The 24,081-nt window shown below is 32.7% G+C and overlaps 1 long non-coding RNA gene and 2 other non-coding genes across 3 annotated transcripts; 2 read left to right on the forward strand and 1 right to left on the reverse strand.

The window, feature by feature from the left end:
- The first annotated feature begins 10,417 nt into the window (after nt 1–10,417).
- On the forward strand, nt 10,418–10,488 carry TRNAG-GCC (transfer RNA glycine (anticodon GCC)). Its single transcript has one exon. It is a non-coding gene; the product is annotated as a tRNA-Gly (tRNA).
- Nucleotides 10,489–10,857: 369 nt separating this feature from the next.
- Nucleotides 10,858–10,930, reverse strand: TRNAR-ACG (transfer RNA arginine (anticodon ACG)). The gene has a single exon. It is a non-coding gene; the product is annotated as a tRNA-Arg (tRNA).
- A 10,578-nt stretch (nt 10,931–21,508) lies between these two features.
- On the forward strand, nt 21,509–22,296 carry LOC148273287 (uncharacterized). The gene is made up of 3 exons (XR_015824620.1): nt 21,509–21,537; nt 21,661–21,765; nt 21,925–22,296. It is a non-coding gene; the product is annotated as an uncharacterized LOC148273287 (long non-coding RNA).
- The last annotated feature ends 1,785 nt before the right edge of the window (nt 22,297–24,081 follow it).

The following is a 24,081-nucleotide window of genomic DNA, read 5'->3' on the forward strand; positions in this document are numbered from 1 at the left end:
AAAATGCCTGCTCGTGTCGTAAGGGCATCCAAAAACCGTTCGGATAAACATTTCAAAGGAAAAGGTGTAACTTTTCATTGGGAATTTTTCGTTTGTAAGTGTTTAACTTAAAATATTACTTTTTTAAAAAGGAATAAATTGCTAAGTATCTATTTTAGAGGCTTTTCAGCAGTAGAAGAAAGTTATGAGAAATACATCACAACACCCAGACCGATTGCGAAAAAAACTTTCTTTATTTTTTACTTGCAACTGGCGGGAATTGAACCCGTGAAGCCAGTTTCACTGTTGACTTTTTAACTCCTCCTTAGGCTCCTGTCATACATTCAAATGTTCATTATAAAATATATTCAAATGTAAATTTAAAAAAAATATGTCAAATTACGCCTAGCGTCACAACACCCAAGCATTTTTTTCTAACAGGGATACGCCGGTAGGAATACGGTTTTAAAAATATAATAAATGTAATTAATATTACATTATTTAAGCACTCTCCAACATCCATTAAAATAAAAAAATGCTTTGTCTTTATATCGAATTGTTGAAAGCAATGCAATAATTATTTGTTAAATAAGAGATTCAGTTAATATGGTAATCACGTATATATTTAAAAGACAACGGTGTGGGCAAGTCTGAAGTTTTTTTTTACATTCTTCTTCTTCGATGCTTTATCAGGCCTCCCCGACGCGCGACGTTGGCGATCACTCCAGCGAAAGTATCTTGGTCCTTCACAACTCCGAGGATGTACTCGCCATAGTGATTCCAGGAAAAAGATGACCAGAGTGGTTTCCCGTTGCCTCTCATTGTTAACATTATTCTCGTTTATTAAAATGTCATCTTTCGACGGTTTTTTTTCACCATTTTTGTTTTGTAAAAACATCGTCCCACCAAAATGTTTTTGGCGCCAAAGAAACTATTTTATTCAAAAAATTCGTATTGCAGGCAAAATTGCGTCGACCACATAAACCCAGCGGTATGGGAAAGGGGTGTGTAGGGAGAATAATGTAAGATACGCGTTTGTGACACTCATGGCTTGAAAAAGTGTTCCGCTTCCGGCGGAAGTGGGCAATAGGTTTTGCCTAAAAGCCACATCTACATATACACATAAGATACACTGAGTTATACACATGGTATGTATATTAAAGTGGGCCAATGATGTACGAATTTTTTATTTTTTTTTAGATATCAAATTGAAAGGGGTCTATAAAGTTGTCTTTTGGATCGCATTGAACGTAAAAATTATTTAAAAAATATTCCATACTACTTTTGGCCCTCAATAGAAGTTTGAAGTTTATAACTGTCTGAAAATTTTTCAATTATCCATATTGATAAAATTATTTTTTTGTTCGTAAAGATATAACTTAATCACATTACAAATTCGAACACGTTTTAAAACTACCGAAATGCAAAAAAATTACACTCCGCGGAACTCATTCCGTTGAGCGCCTGACTTAAATTGTCGAAAACAATGGCACATTAAAACAATGTTACCCATTTATTACAAAACAAAGTGCAACTCACGCCCTTGGATGCTTATGTAATAAGATTTAATGCAGATTATACAATTTAATTAGACTGATTTTCTTACTTAAATACGAAATGACAGCCGGTTTAGGGCAAAAAATTTACTTTTTCAAAAGCTTGGCTCTGGTTGAGTTCCAAAAGTAGTATCAAATATTTTTTTATATTTTTTTTCATCCCGATTAATCCAAAAGGCAACTTTTTAGACCCCTTTCATTTCAAAATTCGGAAAAAAAAAATTATCGGCCCACCCTAATGTATATGTATATGTGCTTGACTGTATATGCAAAATAACGGATACACCATAAAACGGATTCGTTTTGAGATATCTTTTTTAAGACAGATAACTTTCTGTTCGTGTCCGGGCAGATGAAAAATACAGTTCTGTGCGTGTTGATAAAATTGATGAATGATAATTGGATAATTTATATAGCGCCATTTTTGTGAAAATCACCTCAAGGGCGCTGTACAATTAATAAATATCCCAGTACGTCTTGCAGCTACAGAGCGCATGGACGGTTGGGATTCTAGTTCCTCGTTTTAAATTAAGATCAATAAAAAAATATAACAGATAGGAGCTAGATTACAGGACGTCTTGCAGCTACAGAGCGCATAGACAGTTAGAAATTTAGCCCCCAATTACACATTTTAAAAATTGACCAATAAATTTAGTGTATTAAAAAATAATAATAATATGAATAATAAAAAGGAGTAAGATTACAACACGCCTTGCAGCTACTAAGCGCAAAGACGGTTGGAATTCTAGACCCCGTTTACAAAATTTAGGTATTTTAAAGTTGATATATTAAAGCTAGATAACCAATCATCGTGCAGCTACAAAGCGCATGGACGAGTGGAATTCTAGCAAAGTTAGAATGATATCAATAAATTTATAAAAAATAGAGCATAGTAGTAAGTTTGTCAAGTGTTCATGCCAAGAACTAAGCAATAAAAAACTAAATAAATAAAGCACTGTATCAACTCCATGGTTAACAAAGGGAGATAGATGTCCGAAGAGAATCTTTTGTCTCTTATTTATTTTAATGATGAAGTTGTATTTTTTGTAATCATCAAATGGACATTTTCACACCGGATTTGCAAAATCAAATTTGTACAACTATGCTGGATTTCAATACAAAAAATATTTACTCTTGCTACGCGGAAAATGCATGTGACGCCAATACTGCGATAAATCTGTATAAGAGAGAGCACGAAAATAGAACTCGTAACAAGGCTGACAGAGGTGCTGCGCTGCGACTGGTGTTAGTGTGAAACAGATTCAGTCGGTTATTGACAGTGATGGGGGACGCACGCATGTAAGGCGAACAATGTTTAAATAAGTGTTCAATTATTTTGCTAAAGCAGGGCTAAATCATGTGTTTATTTTTATAAATCATGGAAAATAAATTATTAAACAGCATGTCTCCATATTATTATTTTTTCAAATGTCGGAACTTATAATAATATTCCCTCTTTTGTTTGTGGTAACATGATGTTACATCACCGCGCGGGAAGGAATTATTAGCCACAGTATTTGAAGAGTTAATAACCTTGAAATAAGCGATGCCTCATGCATGATTATTTATTTATTCAACTTTTTGTACAAAATGTTAATTATGTAGTGTAGAACGAATGGACGACGAAAGAATGGTAAAACAAATTTATGCGAGGCGAGAATGAACGGTAGCGTGAAGCGAGGACGACCAAGGAAGATGTGGCATGATCAGATAAACCAAAATCTATTTATTTTTTTAAAAAAGAAATATTTACGTTCTTATGATTTACCCCAATATTTCATTTTGAGGGCCATTTTCAACGAGTTGTACATAACTCACTATTAGAAAATGGGAATCGAGTTGGGGTAGAGTAGGATTCGAACCACGGACCTTCGGTCCGTGAGTCCGAGACGCTAGCCACAGGACCACAACCCGATTCTTAAGTCTGGTCATGTCAAAAGCAGACAGAACCGAAGGGCATGTATGACAAGATGTATGAATGTGGAATACGATAGAAATATATGCCAGGATAGACGTGTGTGGCGGTCCATTCTCTCTGCCTACCACTCCTACGGGGAAATGGCGTAATAGTAGTAGCAGTAGTGAAATTATTTTTTTAAATCACAATAATTCACTACATTTTGGCGTTTATATATAGTGTTTGTTTGATTTTCTTTTTCATTCAATTTTTATAGGTACATTGATGGTATAATTGAATGGAGATGATGCTTCATTGAACGATGGGTTCAAATTATGCTCTAAAAATGAGCGGCGTCGCGTCATGCCACATCAGCATTGCCGTGCAAAACGCGCAGTAGCGTAAAAAAGACTAAGTGTCTATTGTAACTGTTTACTGTGAGTTAAGCTGTATGTCGATCCCTTTTACGCTGCTTCACATTTACTGACCGCTGCGCGTAAAACACTATTTCTCACCAAATAAAATATATGTTCCGTCTATAATATATAATATAAGTCTCAGTTGAATGGAACACAAGACGTCTAGTGTATACATATTAGGGTGGTCCTTCTAAAACTAACATTTTAAATCAATTTGGGGCCCACTCTTATTTGGTTCTATGATTTAAAAAAAAGACTTTTAGGTTGAGAAGAATTTTAGATTTAAAAAAATGTTTCAAGGGTCGCGGTCGGTAACGATAAAATGCTTCTTAACGCCTTGAAAATTGACCGATGACAGTTAACAATATAACAGTGAGCTGCGCGCGCAGATCTTGGTTCAAATATTGGTTGAAAAATAGAACGCATTTTATGTTTTTGGAATTTGACCACATATTTTATCCAATTTGTATATTTATTACCAAACATTTATTGGACCAAATTCTGCACAAGATCTTGTACCATTTACTGACCAATATAATACGGATTAGTAATCAAATTAGATTGGTACATTGTCCTCCATACTATTGCTATTTTATTAATAACTTTTTTTTAAATAATTATATTATATAACAATATAATTCACATGTTTATTTAAGATAATTCTCTTTCAAAAAGCCTAAACTATTCATTCCTACATTTTTTTTTTAACTAAAAAACATTTTCAAATTGTGGTAGCAACCCATAAAATTAAAGTTTCAAAGGATTGGATTCAACTCCCTGGGAAGCTGTTTATATTAACATATTACAACAGAGATGAAGAACATTTAAGAGAAGGTTAGAAGTCTAGGCATCTACAGGGCTTATGACCTGTCAATTGCTGGTTTAAGTGGCCACTTTACACACTGTGTAACTTGTACTGTTTATAGCATGCGCTGGTTGAGTCAATTAAATCATATGGAGTGAGTTGTTACGGGCTAACATTTACAACGTATACAAATAGGATAAAAAAATTACAAATTAGATTCCTTAAAATGTTAGCAAGTAAAACCAACTTGATAACTTGTCAAAATGACTACGAAAATCTTTTCCCGATGTGTAAAGTTTTGACGGTACAGAATATGATATACTATCGCCTGGTAACAGAGGACTACATGGATTTCTATAAAACGCCAATATCACATAAGCATGAAACGCGCCAAAAAGCGAGAGGAAATTTCATAGAAAAAAGAGCCATAAATACGTATGGAGAGAGGACCAGGGCGTATATACTCCCTCGCATAGTAAAGAGACTCCCGGACGAAATAAAGAATAGTGATATGAATAAAAACAAAGTAAAATTGGTTTTAAAAATCTTTATCTTAAATTCTAAGTTTAATGTGTAAAAAAAAAAAAAATTATAAAAAATGGGGAAACCAAACAATTTTAAACAGTGTCAAAAAAAGTGTTTGTTTATTATTTTTTAAATATTTCATTTAATTTTTTTTAACTTTTATTTTATTGATATTTTAAAGATTTTTTTTAAATATTTTATGTGAACATTATAATATTGTGTTACAGAAATGTTTAAAGAGAGAAATCCCTGCAAAAAAACTACTTTTGCAGTTTGGCGGGAATTAAGAAAATTGTTTAGAAGAATGCTTATGTGAAGAAAAAAGAAAAAACATTCACCATTCTGCCCATATTTGAACATCAATATTCCTTCAATTCTTTCATATGTTGATACTAGTGAAGTTAAGGAGCTGAAACCTTTATTTAGGCGGGTGAGATTCATCTAATTGAATTATTTCACCTACATACTAGGCAACGCCTGAAAATATTATTTTTTAAATTTCTATACTTCTTCATGGACCAGGTGGATTTATCAACAATATTTTGAGTTTGTCCAATTTTTTGTATATAAGAACTGGATTCAACTCCCTGGGGAGTGCAGCTCTTTAACTTCACAAACATCAACAGATGAAAGAATTGAAGGAATATAGATGTTCAAATATGGGCAGAATAGTGAATGTTACACAGTGTGTAAAGTGGCCACTTAAACCAGCCATTGACAGGTCATAAGCCCTGTAGATGCCTAGACTTCTATATTACCTTCTCTAAAATGTTCTTCATCTCGGTTGTAATATGTTAAGAAAATTTTGGAATTATTTTTTTACCCTCATTTAAGGACCACCCTAATACGTATAGTATCGATTTTTTTATTTAAATTTCGTGAATTGGTTTGATTTTTAACACACAAAAAGTTAAAGTAGGCATCACGATAGACCTTCTAGAAAAGTTGTTAGTATTTTTTATGCGTACAGTTAGTTAAAGGGAACATTTTTTTGTGACTGCTACATTGTATGTATTATTTGAATAAAGCAACTATTGTATCTACTTATGCCTTCAATAGTATTATGTGCATATGCGTCCATCCCATTCTAATTCTAAATGGCTATGTAGCACAAATGATTGATGATAATTGTTATTTGTGCGAAAAGCTGACGCCGGGTAGCTCGCTGTTTCCGTCACACGCCACACGTGCTCGGCCGTGCGATGTTTTGCTGTGCTTGGCTATGGCGAATACTGACATTACATTGCCAGTGAGAATTTACTTGTAAGTAGTGGTGAAAATTATTGCTATTCTGCGTTCAATGCGATAGCGAACTAATAAAATGAAAATAGCGTATTAATTTGAATATTTCTGGAAAGAAAAATTGAACGTAGTTATGCAGAAAGCAGCCAGTCCACAATTTTGAAAAAATGAGATATTGATGTTATCGGGTGCAGTAAAGTCAATTCAATGTTCTGCTTAATACAGCCAGATCGCTTTCACACAAAAAATATATTTAACTACCTTCAGAAAATGGTGTCGATTACAAAAAAATAATTTTTCTATTTGCATAAAACACCCACAGCACTAAAAAAATCTTACGGTTCTTTACAAATCATTAGAACTGGTCAAACACATTATTAGATTCTTGTTTGTCATATAAAAAAAACAATGTTTTCATTGTTGAATGTTAATAAATCGGGTATAAAGTTAAGCTTGAGAATAGTGGTAGGATAATGATGGTATAGCAAATAGTATTACTTACGAACCTCGCATAGAGTTAAACTCATTTTAAATCTGGGATAGCGACCAAAGAAACTTATACTTGCACATTATGTAGTATAACGCTGGAATAAGCACGCGATCTGTAAACGCAACGCGAATATTTCTTTGTCTAAAAAAATAAAAACTTTTTAATCAATATTTACTGTCGGCCTTCCCAAGAATCGAACCCGGGACCTCATGCATCAAAGTTAGACTATATCAGTTAGAAAACAGCAACTAAAAAGCATTAGAATGACGAAGATTCAGAATATTAAGATTAACCCTTCCGGGCCTAAGGGGGGTATCTGAGGTCCCCCACGTAACATATTTTTCAAATAACTTTTTTGTCTATTATATAAAGTTTATATTTGAAGCACTAACTTTGTGGTTTTTCATTATAATAAAATAAATAAAACAACTTTGTTTTTAACCACTAATTTTTATTTTTCACCGACCGGATTCAAAGCAAACAAGCTACTTTGTCAAGGTTTACGTAACTAATGAATTGATTCCATTTTATTTCTATCATTTTCACTAAATATTTTATAACTTTTTTGTTAGTCATAATATTGATTTCATTGTGATAATCTTACTCCATAATGTTAAGAATGTATCAAAATGATCAAAATATTTTTCTGTCAAATTATTTTAATAATAACTCAAATTTGTCTTTGCTTTCCCTCAGTGTAAACAGCAAAGATTTCAATTCATCAATCTACAGCCTTATTATCTTTGATAATATTTTGGTCAGTTTGCAAGTGTGCTTTTTGCCAATTGGTGGCTTTTTTCCAGCCAAAACCACAAAAATCCGTATTTCGTGCTTTGCGTTTTACGTACATTCCCCCACTCACTCCCCGCTAAATTAAAATCGGTACTGTTTAAATCAGTGCTGTTCAACGTGTCACAATGAGAGCAGCGCGGTGTTATATAGCATCCTCTAAAATAACAATAATTAGCATTCTCAGTTTATAAATTAGTATTCTTATATTCGTACGATTTCTGCAAAAAAAATAATTTTTAAGTCTTTATCACGGTTTTCGGGTATGTGGAGGGAAAGATTTCCCTGGCATATAATTCCTAACGGTATACAGTTAAAATGTATCCCAATAATAATATCGTTATAGCAGTAAACAGTAAAAATACATATATCGCAATAGCATTCATTAGCTAATTGTGTTAACGATTTAAATAAATTCGCTTTTTTTCTGAAATAAAATAATAAATTACGTAAATATACGTATAATATACATATAATTTTTATATATATATATATATATAATAACCGCTGATAACAATAACATTGGGAGGGTCCGATGTCTTGCAGGGCACCCGCTGGCACAGCGCGGGTTTAAACTGTGCAACTCGGTTATAAGCTTAGACTATACCCTCTCTGCGTAATCTATAAGTGTGAAAGCACTACAATTAATGATATGAATCATACACGTATAAAACATGTGAGTCGAGGTCCTGTAAACATCCCAGATAACAAAAAAAACGCTGACAAATTTATCCAAGAGGTGGGTAGTAAAAATAAATAGTTTTATTGTAGGACACTACTTCCACTACTTCGGGAATTACACTGGCTACGTTTTCCACAAAGGGTGGAATACAAACATAAATCAATACAAGTATAAATCACTGCACAACTCTGCTTCGAAATATCTAAGGGAAATATGCATTCCAGATGAACTAGCTGACAGGCGTCTCACGCTTAGATCAGCCACGTCTACGGCGAGGGGGAAAGTTAATATACCTCTACGCAAACAGCGCACTAAATTTAGTGAACGCGCATTTGCGGTCGCAGGCCCTATGGCATGGAATGCTATCCCAGCAGAGGTGCGAGCATTGATTTATTATTACGTGCGAGGCTGTGAAAGTAAAATGATGTTTCGGAAAAAACTTAAAACCCACTTGTTCTCTAAATCATTTGAATAAATCCGTTGCATGTGACAACAAAATAAATTGTTTTAATTAAATTACAAATTTTAAAGCTTTAATTAAATTTATTTAACTAGAGAATCACTATGTCAAGCGCCCTTGAGGTATTATATTACGAAAATGGCGCTGTATAAGTTATCCATAATAATTATTTTTTTAAATATATATAGCGATTTTTGTAAATATGATTATAAATACATGTTTGCTAAATAATGAGTTCACATGGTAATAAATTGATATAAAGGTAGCGTTAATTTCCATACTGTACCTGTAAACAAGGTACAGGTAGGTACAAATAACATTTCCGAATACACAGAATATCTCTAAAGTGCACTGTGACAATTGCGAATCGTGATGGATAACCCATTCCTGGAATATTGAATGCAGACAAACCTGTTATATATACAACACTAAATACTTATTGAAACTAAACATCCATTAGCGTATCTTGTCAAAACCAATTTCCCGGTTTTGCTCTCAAAATATTAAATCAATTTTGAATAAGAAACAATTTGTTGCAAGATTGCCGAGAAAGCGCCTCTTAAAACGATACTAGCGCCTCCTGTCGGCTAAATTTATAAAAATAATGGCTTGGAACAACTGGTCAAGCAATAATATTTTACTACTAATTATTATTCAACAAATAAATTCAATTCCTATTATAACAACATACCTATTTTTATTTTATTTTATACGTTTATTGCATAAATAAGTATACATGTATAGTACAAGGGAATCTATATTAAACTAGTGAATTAGGAAATTAATACGGAGCGTCCTCTGGTTTAGAGCAGTCTGTATCAGATAGCCCAGCCTGTTCTAAGATGGAGATTTTTTATATTTTAAAGTATAGGTACACAATTAGTTTTTCTGGGTTATTATGCCGTGTGTCGTTCGTACTCTCTACCGACGTTTCGGATCGCGTTACAGCGTCCATCATCAGGGTTGATGTTATCAATTCAACGTTGATCAAAAATTCAAAGTTGATCAACATCAACCCTGATGATGGACGCTGTAACGCGATCCGAAACGTCGGTAGAGAGTACGAACGACACACGGCATAATAACCCAGAAAAACTTATTGTGCATCTTAACGGCCGTGAAAATCTAAGAAGTTTAATAAAGTATAGGTAGTTTTATACTAATATAACAATAACGAAAAATACTTAAACTACTTAATTATACATGCAAAGCTAATTAAATATATGAATTTAGTAATCATTATTGTATTTCTACATATTAAGTATATATATATGTGCTAAAAATAATATAATGTAATGTATTTATGTACACAATATTATGGATTTAATGAGAAAGTACATAATTAAAAATAGTTGTATTTTGACAAACACGCGATCCTTTAAACAAATTTATAAATTCTGTCACTTGACCATAGGCCATAGAGGTAAAATAATTGTTAAATATATAATATATCACTGCACTTGACTTGGTTTTCTTATAAATTTTGAAATCTTTGTTCATAAACTAGCCACCTGAAATCCAATTTATTTTTACAGTTTTGTATATAAACAAGTTTACGCCATCTTGCCAGTAGGCATCGGTGGTTCAGTGGTAGAATGCTCGCCTGCCACGCGGGCGGCCCGGGTTCGATTCCCGGCCGATGCAAGTCCTTTTTTAATGTATGATAACTAATTATTCTTTTTTTTCACGAATTTGTTTAAAATAATTTACTTTTGAACAAAACGATAAAACAAATTTCTTACGCCGTGTGTTTAAAAAAACTTTTTTATTAAAGGAAAAAAAAAATTAATACGTATATAATAATTTTATTATTAAGCATTACTTGTGTTAAAAAGACATGCACGGATTTATATAATACGAACATACGAACTTGTTTCGAAAGTAATAATTTGATTTAAGATAATTTAATAAAATAGTTTTTATACTATACCACGGATTTTTCAAACTTTTTATAATAAACAAAAAAAATGTGTTAGGTACAATTTTTTGAAAAAAAAAAGACAAAAGAAATTTCGATCCTGCCAGGATTCGAACCTGGAATCTTCTGATCCGTAGTCAGACGCGTTATCCGTTGCGCCACAGGACCTGCCGAGAAAGATTGCAAAATTACACAATATAAAACAATCATGTATTTTTGGAAATTCTTTAACTGTAGGCATAAAATTTTTGAGAGTAGAGGACCAAATTATATGTTTAATAAAAATAGGTGTGTCGTACAGACCAACTTATTAGATTAAAATACACGTGTATTTACGTAATATCAATAATAGTATAAATAGTAGACCATTGATTAATCATACTGAATTTGTTGTAATCAATAATTAAAGCCGTTCTATATCTGAATTAGGATATGATCTGAACATTTATAATATTAAAACTCTTAATTTCTAATTGTGCTAACAATATTTTGAGTTTGTCCAAATTTTTGCAGACAAGGACTGGATTCAACTCCCTGGGGAGCTGTTAATACTAACATAATACAACAGAGACGAAAAACATTTTTGAGAAGGTAATATGGAAGTCTAGGCATTTACAGGGCTTATGACCTGTCATTGGCTGGTTTAAGTGGCCACTTTATACACTGTGTAACATTCCCTATTCTGCCCATATTTAAACATCTATATCCCTTCAATTCTTTCATATGTTGATATTTGTGAAGTTTAAGAGCTAAAACCATAGAATTAAGAAAAAAAAGAATTAAGAATTAAGATTCTATGGCTGAAACCTTTATTTATGCGATTATGAGATTTATGTAATTGAATTATTTCACCTACATACTAGGCATGTTGAGATCCGTACATTATGTAAAGCTAAGACAAGCATTATCGACAAAATCAAGAAAGGAGCTCTGCGCTAGTTTGAACATGTAGAACGAATGGACTGCGAAAGAACGGCTAAGAATATTTACAATGCGAATGTTGATGGATGCAGAAATAGAGGAAGACCGAGAAAGACATGACATGACCAAATCCAATACTTGAAGATGGACATGTCAAAAGTCGGAATAATCGGCGCGCGTGCATGAGAAGATGTATGAATGTAGAGAAAGCGAGATCTGTATGCAAAGATATAGTGTTGTGGCGTTCTTTTCTCTCTGCCTACTCTTACGGGGAAACGGCGTGATGGTTTGTTGTTGTTGTTGTTGTACATACTAGGCCACACCTGAAAATGACATTTTTTCAATTCCTATACTTCTTCATGGACCAAGTGGATTTATCAATAATATTTTGAGTTAGTCTACATTTTTGCAGACGACTTGATTCAACTCCCTGGAGAGCTGTTAATATTAACATATTACAACAGAAATGAAGAACATTTTTTAAGATTCTAATTGCATGTCATCCATTTTGGTTTTGCCATATTTGAGATTTACGCAAACTTTGCATAATGTTTAGTTTTGTTTTAAATTGCAAAAAGGTACGTTATTTCTATATTAACTGCATATTAGATAATAAAGCAAAAATTTAACTCAATTTTCAGATTTTTAGATCAACTGATCTCAACACAAAAAAAAATCACGATGTACATGGAAAGATTTATGTGGGAAAGCGATGTTAAAAGACCAGGTCCGCCATAAGTATCTTAAAAATGCTGGTTTTGAGATAAATGATTTTAAAGTGTTTAAAATATTTGGTAAAAAAATTGAAAATCAAATTAAAAACACATTTTTTTAAATATAGAAATAAAAAATTGTTTTGGTGGAGTATTTTCAAAAAATGGCTTTCGATAATTCCTTACTACGTAAAGAAAATAAAAATATGAGTCAGTTAATCCGATGTAAGTCAACGAATGGAATTGATCGAGCGTTGGGAGAGACGTTGATTGATATTATGGTGAATCCGTGTAAATAAAATTAACCTTTCGTTTTTAAAAAAAAATATGATAGCGGACAGTTAATTAATTCTCCAAACTGACAATATGAGCTTGCGGATGCGGCCAACAATCTATTTGAAATGCACTCAGACCAGAGAAAATCAACATGTAAAAACACTGATTAACCTGATGTTGAGGCTTCTTTCTTGACGGCGATCAGCTCACTCAATCAGGGAAATTCGTGGCCAGGAACACTGCAGGCACACAAATTTGTCCGGGGGCGGCGGATGATGATGAACGGCGATGGATGATGAAATGTTTGCGGCGTTGTGCGATTATAGGCGAAGTTATAATAACTTTCACGGCGAATAGCGAAAATACTTTTCGAGAATTCGAAATGCGTGCGGGCACCCCAAAAAATGCTTTTTTATCGGCGTTCATAGCTTTATTATAAAAAATGCGCAATCTTTTTTCACAATTCATAGAATTTAAAAGCAAATGGAAGACAAAAAATAGAATATAACCAAAAGATTGATAATAGGTCATCCAAGAGCAAAACGTTCGATAGGCGAAATTAGATGTTTTTTTTAATGTAAATAGAATAATAGAAACTAATGGGCCATTCAATTGAATAAAACCAAACTTCACGTAAACATTTTACTTCATCCATTCTTATCTCGCCTTCACTCTTCCCTAAATTCAGTGACTCAATTATCATCGCTCTTCTTTGCCCAATCATATTTTTCCGATGTTTTCGTTTTTTGGAGCAGCTCGTTTTCCTCTTTTATCACTGGCGGACCCGACAGACGTTGTCCTGCCCGACTTTGCAAAAGACTTTTCATTGATAAGTAGGTACCTAGATACTTGTCTGTGATTAAATTCCAAAACTAAAAATTGTTAATATTCAAATATTTAATTCAAGTAGGTACCTTGGTACTTGTTTATGATTGAATTCCAAAACATAAAATAAATATTTTTTCAAATATGGCATTCTTTTTGCAAACGTCAAACTCTGGTCTTCTCACCAAAAGAGGGGCGTAGGAATACGATTTTTTTAAATGTATTGAATTTAATATTATTTTAGTATTACCAAAAATCCTGTAAGAAGAAATAAATGGGTGGAAGTTATAAGGAATTTAAGGAAAGAATCTGATTCAGATCCACAAAAAACAAATGCTGTTTGTAAACATTCAAAAACTAAACTTTTTTATTCACAAAAAAACATCTTTCCATTTTTTTGTAAATGCATTCTCCTCGCATGCAACCCTGGTAGAGCGATAAATAAAACATTTATGCTATAACTTCTTTTTTACACATTCGATTGAAGATTTGAATACTTACGAACACGCACAGCGCAAAGATCTATATTTCTCTGAAAACCGCACGTAAATCAGTTAAGCCGTTTAGAAGGAGTTCAGTGACATCACACGTACATAGGAATTATATATATATAAAGAATATAATTCAACACGTAACTTTTTGTCATTCGAAATTGAATTATGCTTTTCACCGTGTCAGTTTCAATCAAAGAATGGAGTCAAAAAATTCATCCAAGTCGCTGGTTCTATTTTACACAGATAACTATATTCTTCATCCACCCGGGCACAAACAGACCAAATAAAATAAATAGATGACGATTAAATCACTCGGTCTCGTTGTTTTAGAGTCATTTTAGTCTTGTAAGTAATTTACTCAAACACCAATTAAACCTCAATTGCTGAAATCCATTTCGGTCGAAAGACTACCTTCAACCCTTAGTCCCTAGTCCCTAGTATTGAAATAAAATGCCTAAATGTTCGTTGGGGTACAAAAGGACAAGGATTTACTCGGGGTAGAATATTTAAACCCTTCCAAGGAAATAATACCTAAGGATTTGGGGTGCAACAATGCTCCCACTTCTAAAAGTAATCAGAAATTGATTAGTGGTTAATAATATTAGCAATATTAAAGCGGTTATTCATTTCCAATTCATTAAAAGTTTACGTATTGGCAAAATTATTGATGAAAATTAATTTCACGGCGGAATAAGCATCGTGAATGAAAATTATTTTTACAATATGAATATAGTTGCGAATTTACATTTTTTATTTCAATATTGTCAGCACCGTGAAAAGTTCTTTAATAATTAGTACTATTTTGATTAATGAATACGATTATTTTCATGATTAGTTTCGGTACACAATTGCTTCTTTGTGAAGGAGCATATTAAACTTTTTTTCAGTAAACAAAGAAACGGTTTTATTTGCCGAAAATAGTAAGCATAATATGAATGCCTACTTATTGATTTCAACGAAAATAAAGAAGAGCAAACATTAAATGCAAAAAGTAAAATAATAGATAAATCATACAGAGCCATTTTTGTGAAAATTTTCTCAAGGACCTCAAAGGCCCTGTACAGTAAATATCTCAGATCCTGCAGTAATATAACTCGTGGACAGATTCTCGTTCCTTGCTTACAATCATAATACATTTTAATAACCGATATGAACGATATTCCAACACGTCTTGCAGCTACAGAGCGTGCTTGAATTAGAAGATGTATGAATTTAGGTTGCAACGTCTGTACGGGCAGAGGGCTGTAACATTTTTTTTTCGTTCCGAGATAATCAATAAAAACTGTTTATTTTTTATTTTATTTATTCATTGAAATCTACAGTCATATACAAAATAATACAGGTAAAATATAATAGATACTTAATACTACACACACATGATTTCAATCTTATAATTAACAATATGCGTAATATAATGTATGTATATATTTAGATAGTTAATATAGCGCTATTTTTGTGAAAATCACCTCAAGGGCGCTTTAAATATCCCAGCATGTCATGCAACCACAGAGCGCATGGACGTTTGGGATTCTAGTTTCTTGTCTCCGATTATGATATATAGGAGCTACGAGTAGATTACAGCACGTCTTGCAGCTACGGAGTGCATGGACAATGAGAAATATAGCCCCTATTTACATTTTATTTATTGTTTATTTTGCAGCCATGTTTGGAGTTTTGGTGATATTTTAAAAATTAAATAAAGAATATATTTATAAAAATAGAAGTTAGAATACCACAAGTCTCGCAGCTACTGAGAAGCCCCACATAAAATCGGAGGGCGTTGATGCGCTCTAGGGGGGCGATGGGCAAAAAAGGGATTTTCGATTTTTTTTATTTACTCGTTAAAGTGCATTCAAGATTTCCCATGTTTCGAATTGTGCAAAAGAGTGGTATGTTAATTCTGCCGTCATAGGAAAGAAGGACGTATCTAAATTTTTTTTCGAAAATAAATCAGGAAAAAAATACGCATCTTCTAAAAATACATCTATCTTCCTAAAATAACCACAACCCTCTTATTTTCAGTAATAAATGAGACTAAACTGCAAAAAGTCTTGAAGACTACTAAATATAAAAGGCTGTTCTGACTTATATAATTATTAAAGACAGATTAAAATACTTATTTTTTTTCTTCTATTCTGTTTTTAAAAACATCTTAAATGAATGCACCTAATCGTTTTCAATTAAATTTAAAATCTGCTGGTAATTTCAAAGTTAATTGATTATTAGGTCAGCGTTACTAGTTTGATAAACAGTTAATGGCCAGTAACGTCTATTTAATTTAGTTGAGTAGAATGAATTGGCATATTAACACTTTAAAAAGAAAAACGTTTACTTAATTACTAAATAAAAAGGGCGTTTCTAGTCAGAAACGTAAACCTGGCGACTTCATATATTCAACTTGGCGACTATTGCGTCAGGACTTACACCCATACAAGATCCAACTGACCCAGGAGTTAAAAGTTCATGACCATAGACAGCGCCGTTTGTTCGCTGACTGGGCTTCGAAAAGTTTGGAAGACGACCCCAATTTTTGACGAAAAATCGTTTTTAGCGAGGAGCTGAATGGCTGTGTTAACAAGCAAAATAGCCGTATGTGAGACGACACCAACCCACGCGAGGTTCACAACGAAAAAATATTTTTTTAATACCTCATACACAACTTGTTTTATTTCATTTTAACATCTAACCGCCCTTATTGAAAAACCCTTTATAAGCTTGAGATAAATATATAAATATTTTTTTTATTTTTTTTTATTGTTTATTATTAATAAAACATATAATACAAAAATTACATATTATACTCCCAGGAGTTATTAGAAACTCATCTGGGACCGTACATAAGAAAAAACATTTTTTTGACAATACATAAATCATACAAATTAATACATCCGAAATAAAAAGAAAACATTATTGTAAAAGAAACATAAAACACCATCTTATATAAACTACATTAATAATTATCAATATCAAATGATTAAAGAAATATTTTTAATTCCTACACTTCTGGATTTTTTTTTCAGTTTTTCGTGTCTTAGCTCATCAGGCAGTTTATTATATTCGGAATGGCCAATATTTTCCAAGGACCTACTGCCAAACTTTGTTGAGCGAAACTTAGACACATGAAGATTCCTTGAATAACGCGTATTGTAATTATGAATATTATGACCAAATGTGTATTTTAAATTTGAGTGAGCAGAAAAGTTGACGATAATTAAAATAGTATTGGTTATGTCATGCAGTGGCATTACCTTGAAAGGAAGTATTTTTGTTTGTCGGTAGATAATTATCGACAAAATCAGAGTCCTGCGTTGGTTTGAACATGAAGAAGGAATGGGTAGTGAAAGAACGGCTAGAAAAGTTTACGATGAGAATGTTAATGGAAGCAGAAAACGAGAAAGTCCGGGAAAGACATGGCATAACCAAATACAACAAATACTTAATGGGGACATATAAAAAGTTGGAATAATCGGAGCGTGTGCATGAGAAAATGTATGAATGTAGAGAAAGCTAGGTCTGTATGCAAAGATATAGTGATATGACACTCTATCTTCTCTGCCTGCCGCTACGGAAAATTTAGGTGAGATCTATTGTATTTCTTCTTTCTTTAAGATTATTTACTACGATTTTCATAGCTGTTGTCTTCAGGCTTATCACAACAAGGAAGTATAGTGCTACGAGAAATTTGATATAAAAAATGATTTCCTACGCGTGGTCAAAATAAGAGCATTGAATTGAACGGCGAAAGTCCTCGAAAACGTATTTAAAAAAAATATTTTAATAAAAATGAACTACTTTGAAAGACGTCATTAGTTCTCTGAAATCAATAAATGATTGAGTCCAACTTACAATTAGGACAACTCTCCGGGGAGAACTTGAGAAATTAAAAATGATGGCGCTGATAACACAGTTCATAAATTGATTTTATTTGAAAGTCTATTGACGAATAAAAAAAACACAAAGTTCCTTCAAACAAAATCAACAATTTAGCAAAGCATTTCGCACGCTTATAAGCACGCTAATTGAAATTATTTTAAAAAGCACCAGTTGCCATCTCGAGTTGATACTTGTACATATGATAATGATTGATGAACCGTCGCGTCGCGTAGCGTCGATTAGATCGATGATCTTGTCGATAGAGAGCTTCGAAATTACGCGCAAGGCTTCGAATTAAATAGATATTTCGCCCCATTCATTAATTTGTTTTTCGTTAATTATCTCCTACGGCCTAAGTGCTAATAGAGCCGGAATAATTAATTATAATTTAGCTCCGAATCTTCCGGATTCGAACACGTCGAAATGAAAACGAATCTTAATGACTCTTGACAAGATTTCCGCAAACCTTGATCGTGTTTTTGTGAAAGAAATATTCTGGTATTTTTGGCAAAAACAAGATAGTGATTTATGACTGGGTGAAATTTGTAACTGTTCTAATTTTTTTAATTTTAAATTTACATTTCAAAAGGTCTAATATTATGTATTTATTTAAACACTTTGTATACATATACAGATTATGTACATATGCCTATTGGCGGGCATATTCCAGTGAGGCAATTTTTTCCTACCTACCCAAACCGTTCAATTTTAAAAAAATAGTGGTAAATAATCATATTGTAGGTAACAATGTTTAAGTATGTCCAAATGATTGCAGACTGGCTGGATTTCCTCCCTAGGGAGTTACTCAACAGAAATAGTTTATTAAAACAGAGAGAGAAAACATTTTTGAGAAAGGAAGCTGTTGAACTAAATTTAAATATGAATAACTCGCTAGGGAGCAAATCCAGCCAGTCTACAAGCATTTGGACATACTCAAACTTTGTTGATTTACTACCTGGTAAAAGAAAAAGTATAAAAACTGGAAAATTGTTTTCAGGCGTTGCCTAGTAGGTGATTTGGTTCAGCCGGATGAATCTCACTTCCAAAATATAAAAACAAAAACAGGAAAATGCTTCTTTCTATTAATTTTACGATTACAAAAAATATACGGCAAATAGCTTTAATAATACTTGAGTTATCGAATTGAAATCGGTCTATGGGGGTTTCCAATCCCCCTCTTTGGTCCGGTTAGGTTAAGCACATTGTTTAAATGACGTGCAATAATTACACACGTTATTCCTATACAACCTACATCTACGATATGAGAAATAACGACTTCGTTGACATAGAAACAACATCGTGTAAATTTTGAACATTGTTTGTGACCGTTTAAATCTAAATAGAATATCGTCGCAATTCTTGACGTCACAATTATCAAGGCCAAGCAAGTCGCGTTTTTATAGAGACATATTTTTGAATAACTTATTTTTTAATGTTTGTATTAAAATATTTCTCCACAATATCCGTATTGATTTTGAAAATACAATTAATTTTTTAAAATCCATTTCATATATTTTTATCGCATTTGTAGTATCCATATTATATTTATCAATTGCAGTGCAATTATAGCCGTTTTTCGACTCCCGACGGCAGACCCGTGAATTTAAAACCCTTGTAGGGTCCATAGTCCATAGTCGATGACACACACGTGTTAAATTAGTTCACCGGAAGTAGACTAATGACCGATGATGCAATGTCATCATTTTCTATCGAATCCAATAAAACTTATATTACAACTCTAGCACATAAATACGGGATCGTCGTCCTGCAGTACATTCACATCGTCCCTACCATTAAGAAATGAACTACAAAGGAATATGGTATGTTAAGTGACCATAGGACGCAGCCAACATGAGTCAGTCTGTTCAGTTAATCAGCCCAACAAGATCAGTGCAGTTCGCTCAGCTCCAGCATGTAGTTCAAGTGCAGTCTCTTCAACCCATCATTATTTATTTGCCATGTAATAAATAAACATCAAACAGCAACCTCGTGTCGTCGCTGACAACCTCCAACTGGGACGGGATCATCACACCCACCAACTACCTATTTTTACACCCTCCCTCCCCGGTGTGTGTAGCTAGTACACATTGCGTCTAATAACTATAATATCTGTATAAATGAAAAAAATATTGGGTTTTGATATTCAGTATTCCTCCATTACGCATTTGCGCATCGACTGAAATAATTTGTTATTAAATAATAAGTACTTATTAGGCACAAAAAAAGCATTTTATCGGAAATCGAGGATAAATTACAAATATCATCAAAAGTATACTCACAGTATACCAATGTTTCGCATTGTCGCGTAGAAGGATAAGAGTAAAGAATATACGCCCGTCGCACACACTATTAATGTCTCACTCTCGGTACCACATATTGACGAGCGAGAGAAAGACTATTTAGTTGTGTTTTTTCCTTTGAAAAGTAAGTGAAGCTCTTACTTACACTGCATGTCCAGTCACGTAGTCCAGTACTAGCTACTAACTTAGGCCCGGTTGTTCGATCGTTAGTAAAAGTAGAGTTTTACTATAGTTTAATTAACCAATGATTTCGTTTTTATTATCGTTCTACTATCAATGCGTTGTTTCACATGCGTTTCTACTATAAAATGTAACCTCTGGCTTTTCGGTTCCAAAGCTCAAAAATGGTCAATTATGTTTTATTCGTTTTTTACAAATGGTTACACTGTGAAATGCAACTTTACAAACGTCAAAACATATTGAACTACGTGCTACGTACAGTTGTTGTTTATCGAAATCTAAATTGAAAAAAATAAATAATGGACAGCCAACCGAGCAACTCTCAATCGAAAAAGTAAGCAAATATGAACTCTCAAATATTAAAAATGTATATTCCTAATATAAATATATGTATTTATACCGCGTTTTTAAATTTTGTGCCGCTTTATTTTTAGGGAAAAGACTACAAGATTTGACTGCGACAAAATTAATCGTCTGAGAGGTTTGGTGGAAAAATACAGCCAAATTATTTTCAATAAAAAAACTGAACACACGAGTGGCCGGCAAAGGGAAGAAGCGTGTTCAAATATTACTGAAGAGTTTAAAGCGATTGGAACGAAGTATAGCTCTAAAGACCAGCTGAAATATAAATTTAACAATATAAAAAAGATTGCTAAAAAGGTATATTTATAAATTTAATTCTATGATTACAGTTTATTTTATGAGTGCATCTGGGCTTAAATGTGTAATATATTTATGTACAAGTCAAATGGAGATGGAATGATTCAGATCAAACAATTCACATTCCTATAATATTATGTCCTATGGATATTGTCCGTGTAGTCCATATAATGTGATTAACAATTTATTTGTATTGCAGGAGATAGCTGATGAAAGAAAACAAATTAAGAAAACTGGTGGTTGGCCACCATCGCCCAAAACTTCAGAAACAACAGAATGGTTTCGTTTTCTGATGCCCGTATCCGTTGAAGGTCTTCTAGCTTTTAATGATTGCGACATCACTTTTGAGGAAAGTGGTTAGTACTTAACTAAAATTATGTCATTGCTACGTGTTATTTTTAAGCAAAACTAATTTTTCTTTTGAATTGTTTGAATTTCAAAATTGAATTGGAGGAAGCTTCTATATTTGAAACGCTGCTGACAACACCGAGCTCTCCCAGCTCTCAATTATGTAAGTTCATTTTATTATGTGTGTAAGTATACTTTTTTTGTGGATCGTTTTATTTATTTTTGTATGGTGTTCGTGGATTGTTTTTGTGGAGTGTTTTACCTCATATCATTAAAGTAAATAATTAATAATTATTTTTACTTAACAGTACCTTCATGCAGTACTTCCTCTGAAAACACGGCAAACATTATAAAATATCTGGATGCCTCGACACCTCGAACGCTGTTCAAGGTTCCGAAGTCCCAAGCATTGTGTGAGTTGTATTTACCAACATGAATTTTTATGAATGTTTGTCATTTTTAATTCAATGATTTTAACAATTTACTATATGTTTAGGTTTATGTTTTCCAAAATCACTCGCAAACGAGTGGAGGCGTATAAAAAAAAAAAAAAAAAAAAAAAATATGTTTAGGTTTTAAAAATATGACAAAGAGAAAACTATTAACACCAAATAAGACAAGGAAATGCCTCTGCACCCTAACCACAGGTAGAGATTAAAACGAAAAGGAAAACTGCATTACAGGGGTATATCAGTAAAGACAGAGATGCATTATCAAAATGCAAAGAAGAGTAGCACATATTACAAATTCAACAGATGAAAAAAATACACCAACAGACGCTGAGGCATAATGAGGAAAGACATAGCTGGGAGAAGGAATTCAAAATGAAATTGTACGATTTACAGTTAGAAAGAGAAAAAATAAAAATAGCCTTTATATATATTTGTGTTTTATTGTTTATATTATTTACTACATATATACTTGTTATGATTAATTCATCTTCGTTTTAGTGCTAGAAGATTTAAAATTGTGATTTATAAATATGTATATCTTGTTAAATACATGTTAGTAAAAATTTCTTTATGAAAAATAATTTTTTTTTAATCAACTTGACCTTCCTTTATTCAGTGTGAAAGTTCTGTTTTCAAAGTCATTCATTGTTTGAGGCGATTGTTTTACTATTTGATGATTCTGCTGATCTGAAACATTAATAACAAATAATTACCGCAGCTGTCACAGCGTATCTTGATCAATTTTGTTACATGAAGGTAAGGTGATCAGTCTTACGCTTCAGGTACCAGCCAGGGACTGGAAGTTGCGTGGGTGCACGTTTCTCCCGAGTTGTTCGCGATACCTAATGGTTTTTTAATGTTTTCAGCAGTTAGATTTGAAATATTATCATCTTTAAATTAAATTATGGTTAATTAAAGCCATTCGCTATAAATGTCTCATTTTTCCTTTTTTAAATATCTTATTTGTAGTGACTACACAGCACCGTAACGGGCGGATGTTTTTAGAACAGTAAGAGAAAGGTTAAACGCCATTTTCTTCGCGCTTTTAATGAGTATCTAATTATACGTCATTGTATTTTTCTAAATGTTGACAGCTGCCCCCAAGAGTCGTTTCTATAGTAACGAGTTACACAGGCATAAATACAAATCAAGGAAATATAAATATCTCATTGTTATATGGGTGATTCCGTGTGAATCATGATTTGCTAATTTTCAAATCGAAGAGTGATTTTTCAAAGCATCCTAAATAAATACTCTTTTTTTCAATAACATTTCTTACAATTAACACAGATATTTCGATTTTGCATCCATTTTCGACGATGTGTAAATAACTCACTATTTTTTTATATATTTATAACGGAAATCATAGTCTTTATATAAATAAAAGGTACAAAAGAACACTTCAAAAAAGTCAGACCAATTACAGATTTCACATGAATTTGTTATGAATACAAGAGGAGACGGGAAAAAGTAATTACATTCTAAAAAAATAAATAAATATAAATATTTAAAAAAAAGTACATAAAAGAGAGAAGACATTGCATATCTGCAACTATACTTTCCTCCCCTCTCTCTCTGCTTCCATGAACAATTATATTTCTTAGTAAAAATCCACAACCAACAATAATTAATTGGATGCAGGTAGTAGATGAACATATGAATAAGTAAAAATTAAGAGTGGAAATTCAAAGTTAAAATCAAAAATTTAAATTAATTATTGGAGAATGGAAATCAAGTTGGGGTAGAGAGGAATTTCGAACCTGAGTCCTATGAGTCAGCAACATTAGCCACGGGACGACAATCCGATTTTGAGTTTATTTATGTATTTATTCACCAACATATAATGGCTTTTTAGGCCGTGTCCGTATTAAGCGATAACAATTAACAACAACAAAATACAACAATATTTGAGTTTGTCCAAATGTTTGTAGACAAAAGACTGGATTTCACCCCCTCGGGAGTCATTAAGATAAACAAATTAGATTAGGGATGGAGAATATCTTAAATAAGGGAATACGGAAGTCTAGGCATTTACAGGGCTTATGACCTGTTATTGGCTGGTTTAAGTGGCCACTTTACCAAGTGGAAGAATTAAAGAAATATACATATTCAAAAATAGGTGAAATGGTAAATGTTACACAGTGTGTAAAGTGGCCACTTAAACCAGCCAATGACAGGTCATAAGCTCTGTAAATGCCTAGACTTCCATATTCCATTATTTAAAGTATTCTCCATCCCTGTTGCAATTTATTAACAAAATATAAAGTAAATTAAAAT

Source organism: Micrasema longulum, unplaced genomic scaffold (genome assembly GCF_059751315.1).
Source record: "Micrasema longulum isolate JH-2025_06_02 unplaced genomic scaffold, ASM5975131v1 h1tg002006l, whole genome shotgun sequence".
NCBI lineage: Eukaryota > Metazoa > Arthropoda > Insecta > Trichoptera > Brachycentridae > Micrasema > Micrasema longulum.